Source organism: Scyliorhinus canicula, chromosome 18 (genome assembly GCF_902713615.1).
Source record: "Scyliorhinus canicula chromosome 18, sScyCan1.1, whole genome shotgun sequence".
Lineage (NCBI taxonomy): Eukaryota > Metazoa > Chordata > Chondrichthyes > Carcharhiniformes > Scyliorhinidae > Scyliorhinus > Scyliorhinus canicula.
Window position 1 is genome coordinate 11,296,349 of NC_052163.1, and position 6,000 is coordinate 11,302,348.

A 6,000-nucleotide genomic window follows, 5' to 3' on the forward strand; every position below is an offset into this window, starting at 1 on the left:
AGCGGAGAGTTTTTCCTGATTCCCATTGACTCCAGTTTTGCTAGGGCTCCTTGATGCCATACTCGGTCAAATTCTGCCTTGATGTCAAGGGCAGTGACCCTCACTTCACCTCTGCCATGTGTGAACCTTTTGTCCATTTATGAACCATGGCTGTAATGAGGTCAGGAGCTGTCACCCTGATGGAACCCAAACTGAACATCCATGAGCAGGTTATTGCTGAGCAAGTGCCGCTTGATAGCACTGTTGATGACTCCTTCTATCACTTTGCTAATGATGGAGAATAGACTATTAAGGTGGTAATTGGCTGGGTTGGATTTGTCCTGTTTCTTGTGTGTAGGACACATCTGGGCAATTTTCCACATTGCTGGGTAGATGCCAGTGTTATAGCTGTACAAGAACAGCTTGGCTAGGGGTGTGGCAGGTTCTGGAGCACATCTTCAGTACTATTGCCGGAATATTGTCAGGGCCCATAGCCTTTGCAGTATCCAGTGTCTTCAACCATTTCTTGATATCACGTGGTGTGAATCATATTGGCTGAAGACTGACACCTGTGATGCTGGGACCTCCGGAGGAGACCGAGATGGATCATCCACTCGGCACTTCTGGCTGAAGATTGTTGCGAATGTCTCAGCCTTGTCGTTTGCACAGGTATGGTGGGCTCCTCCGTCGATGTTGAGGACTCCCATGGCAACTCCTTTCCAACTGTATACCACTGTGTCACCATCTCTGCTACGTCTATCCTGCCCATGAGACAGGAAATACCCAGGAATGACGACAGTGGTGTCTGGGGCATTGTCTCTCAGGTCCGATTCTGTGAGTATGACTATGTCAGGCTGTTGTTTGACTACTCTGTGAGATGGTTCTTCCAACTTTGGAATAAGCCCCCAGATGTTCGTAGGGAGGACTTTGTAGGGCCGACAAGGCTGGGTTTGCTGTTATTGTTTCTGGTGCGTGTGTCAATGCTGGGTGGTCTGTCCAGTTTCATTTGAAACTGGGTCCCCAGATCATTATCCTGGGTCTCTGGATTACTAGTTTAGCAGCAATACCACTACATCACTACCTCCCCAAACAGGTCCTCTTTCCAAGTCTTACCCATGTTGTTTGTCCCAATGTGAACCACAACAACTGCATCCTCCCATTCCCTCTCCAATATTCTTTTAAGCTGGTTAAAGATATCCATCACCCTGGCACCGGGTAGGCAGCACACCATGCCGGACTCTGCCTGCTTCCAAAGGATGCAATTAGTTGTCCTAATGATAGAATCTCCACCAAATGGCTCCCCCCACCCCAATGAACGGTCTTCTGTCCCACAGTGCAGTGGTCAGTGTAATGGACAATTTTAATACTTAATATTGAATAACTGCTTAATAGTGTGATTAACCAAAGCTGCAGGTGTTTGTTTGTGTGTGTGTGTGCAAGGTTAGAGAAAGAAACTGCAAAACTGATATGCCAGCTGTATGAAGGACGAGATAGTAAAGCCTGGAGAAAAACACTCCTTATATGGAATGGAGAAATACTAGTAAAGAAGCAAAGCCAGCCATTGTCTACATGAATGCCTGTGAAAAACCTGCTTATCTTTTGAATGTATAAAGACTGAAGGTTGCTGCGCTCGGGGCGCCTTCCTCTCTCTCCTGTGGTGAGAGGAATGCGTCCTCTGCAGAGTAAGAAATAAACGACTTGCTCATATCCATGACTGATTGTTTCTGAGTTTTCCTTTTTCCCATCACAGTTCTTGGCGACGAGGATGGGATCCCGTGCTTGAGACAGACACTGGGAGATTCCGGGGAGGCGTTAGCGCTGACGCCTTGAGGGCTTTTCACCTCATCTCAAACGCTTCAATTGGCCATCAGCGTGAGAGGACCAGGAATTACTGTGTCACCTCAGCACCGGGATCCGGACTGAAATCTGTGGTAAGGAATTGCTCTATTATTAATTATAGACAGTGGTGAACAGTCTCACAGTGACGGGTAGATTTAGACTTGGATCTATCAAACAGGTTGGACCTGTAAAAATACCTAAACGATAGGTATTGGTTTGCTGGTTTAGGAAAACCAAGCCACCTAAGCGGACGCGGTTACGTGTGGGAGCCTCCGGAGGAAAATCAAGTCACAAGGGATAAGGTCGCTGTGAGTCTTGGTCACAAGTAAGAGTCCGGTCATGGGTAATAGCAATGGGAAAAAACAAACAAATGCTGCAAGTTTAAATAGCCCTAATATACGATACATGGTTACTAATTATGGACAAGACTCGGTGAGCCAAGTTAAAATGTGGGTGAAGGAGTGTGGTTTTCCTGAAGGAGGAAGTTTTAGTTTAAGACAATTGGAATTATTAAAAACTCAGTTAGAACAGAGGACAAAAGAAAATGGAAAGAAAAACGAAAGGAAAAGAGAAACAATGAATTGGGCGGCTTCCGGTATGTGGAAAACAGAGGCAGAAATAAGAATTAGACGATCACAGGCGAAACCCAAAGAAACTGCAAATAAAACCAACTCTCTTCAGTGTGTTAAGTCTATTTCAGGTCACCCCATTCCGGATGATCCCGACCTGGATGGATGCCTCTCGCGCCCAACGGCTCCTCCACAAGTGGCCCCCACGAACCCAGGCCAACAGTCGCGACCGAGCCCTCCACCATATAGTGAACCCCCTCGGGGAACGCCTGAGACATCCATGGGAACTCTGCCGTCAGGAGCTGACCGTCACCCCCTTTACCCAGACATCAGTACCATGGCTACATCTGACTCCCCAGTAGCTCACCATACCCGGAGTAAGGCGACGTGCAGACCTAAATCTGCCCTTTCAGATGCACCAGAACCATTTAATTATCACAAAGGCGACGAAGAAAGGGAAGGAGACAGTAAATTCCTCGGCAATGTCCTCAATGCTCCAATGATAGAGGTGGCGGGCCTGGAAGGAGAACCGAGACTTGTCCACCGACCGTGGACAATGAAAGACATTGAATATGCCTATGAACAACTCCCGGGTCCCAGAGAAGCGGGAGGCCAGAAATTTGCAGGCGAGGTACGCAAGTTCTGCCTCGGGTTTCGCCCCACGTCTCATGAGATGCGGCGATTATTGGGGAGGAAATTGGGCGCAGACATCTCCAAGATCCGATACAATTGGCCAGATGATAATGTACGAGCTCGCCAAGTTCAACCAGACCATGCAGATAATGTGCCTTATAACGCCTTTGTTACAGGTCTGGCGGACGCCTGTCAAACTGCCTTTCTGGTAAGAATGGACATGACAAAAATTGCCATGTGTAAGCAGCGTGACGGTGAAACTGTGTCCCAGTACCTAACCCGGCTCACAGAAGTCCATAACGCTCATAATGGACTTACACCACCAGCTGACATGAATATAGCTGAAGTGACTCCGTATCAGGTACATCTGCGGAACAGTTTTATGAATGGATTAAGTGAGGACATCGCTAAGAAGGTGAAAAATACATGTATTACATGGGACACAGGGAAACTCAACTTAATCGAACAACATGCCATACACGCTGAAAGCGGGAGTCATAGTACCCTGCGAAAACTCACCAGTGGGTGCACCGATTTTCCCTGTAAAAAAGGCGACTCTCCCGGGAGAACCCGAGGGATGGAGGTTTGTACAGGACTTGCAGGCAGTCAATGATGCTGTTATGGCCAGAGCCCCTAATGTTCCGAATCCATATACCATTTTGGCACAGATCCCACCCGGGAGCAGGTGGTTCTCTATAGTAGACCTTGCTAATGCATTCTTTAGCATTCCTGTTCACCCAGACAGTCAGTACTGGTTTGCTTTTTCATTTAAGGGAAGTTCTTATACATTTACAAGGTTATGTCAGGGGTATTGTGAATCGCCCACCATCAACAACGAAACGTTAAAAAAGAGTTTGGAGCCACTAATCCTGTCCCCGGGATCAGCCCTTCTACAGTATGTAGATGATTGTCTAATCGCAGCTCCAACCAAGGAGCAGTGTGAGCAAGACACATTGGCACTATTATGCCACCTAGCTGAGGAAGGACACAAGGCAAGCCTTTCAAAATTGCAGTTCGTGCAAGAACAAGTAAAGTTTCTGGGACATTTAATATCAGCACAGGGTAAGACCTTGGAACAAAGCAGAGTGAAAGCAATCCAAGAAATCCCTAAACCCAGGACTAAAAAACAGTTGATGTCCTTCTTGGGGGTGTGCTCATACTGTAGGATGTTTATTCCCAACTATGCTGTCCTCGAAGCCCCTCTGAGTGACATAGCTCACGGGAAGGGCTTGCAAGCCCACAGTACACTCATCTGGACCCCAGAAGCAGAAAAGGCGTTCAGCGACTTGAAATTGGCTTTACAGTCTACACCGACCCTAGGAATTCCCAACCCAGATAAACCTTTAACCCAAATGGTAGATGAAAAACGAGGCTGCATGACGTCCATGCTGTTACAAGAGAACGGAGGGAAACTTCGGCCAGTGGCATATTTCTCTGCTAAATTGGACCCAGTAGCAGCGGGGCTGCCTACTTGCCTGAGAGCAGCCGCAGCTGCCGAAAAAGCAATAGCAGTCTCTAGAGATATCGTGGGGTACAGTGAATTAACTTTGTTGGTACCACATGCAGTCTCACTACTTCTCCTAGAGCAAAAAACAGCTCATATGTCTGCGGCAAGGTGGTTAAGATATAACACGGTTCTGCTGGAAATGCCAAACATTACAGTGAAAAGGTGTACCATACTTAACCCCGCCATTCTTCTTCCCACCGCAGGTGATGGGGAACCACATGATTATGTTGCTCTAACTAATGAAGTTTGTAATCCGCGACCTGACTTGCAGGATACCCCCCTACAAAATCCCGACATGGAACTGTTTGTGGATGGGTCTGCGTTCAGAGATCGAGTAGCGGGCCAGAACTGTGTGGGGTATGCCATAGTCACATCACACAACATACTAAAAGCAGACCCGCTTCCTAGACACCTCTCTGCACAAGCTGCGGAACTGATAGCCCTTACAGAAGCATGTAAACTTGCAGAAGGCAAGTCCGTTACTATCTACACAGACAGTAGATATGCCTTTGGGGTGACTCATGATTTCGGAACCTTGTGGAAACATAGGGGATTCTTAACATCAACAGGCAAACCAATCACGCACCATAGGCTGATTTCTGATCTCTTGGACCCAGTCCTCTTACCTCAGTGTATTGCAGTCTGTAAGTGTGACGCACATACAGGGAAAACCGATCCAGTCTCACAGGGAAATGTAAGGGCGGATACGGCAGCGAAAGCAGCAGCGCGAAAACCTATCAGTGATAATGTAAACATGCCAATGCTAACAGTTCCTATCCCAACAGCGGACAGACAAGACCTGCAAACACAAGCCTCACGGGAAGAAAAGAAAGAATGGTCAAAGGCAGGGGGTAAGGTAAAAGAAGGGGTATGGTACGGCCCCAATGATAAGCCATGTCTACCGAGAGCGCTATTTCCTCATTATGCTAAGTTGACACACGGCAAGGACCATGTGTCAAAAGGAGGGATGTTCAAGAGTATCGCTGCACATTGGTACACCAGAGGCTTTACTAGTTACTCCCAGAAATTTTGTGAGCGATGTGTTATTTGTGCTACCAATAATGTGGGGAGAGGAATTAAGATAAACCCAGGGGCGCACCCAGAACCACTGAGACCCTTCGAGCATATTCAAATGGACTTTATTGAGCTAACCCCATGTGAAGGGAAGAAATACTGCCTAGTAATGGTTGACATGTTCTCTAAGTGGGTAGAGGTGTTCCCTGCAGCCAAACAAGATGCTAGTGCAGTAACCAAGGCCCTGTTAACTGAAATCATTCCACGATGGGGCATCCCAGAGAAAATCAGCAGTGATAATGGCACGCCATTTGTAAACCAGGCTCTTAAGCAGGTAGGAGAATACCTAGGCATTGATCTAAGGCAACACTGCATACCATCCAGCGAGTGGAGGAGCGGTAGAAAGGGAAAATGGCACTCTAAAAAATAAGCTAGCAAAGTGTTGCGATGAAATGGGGA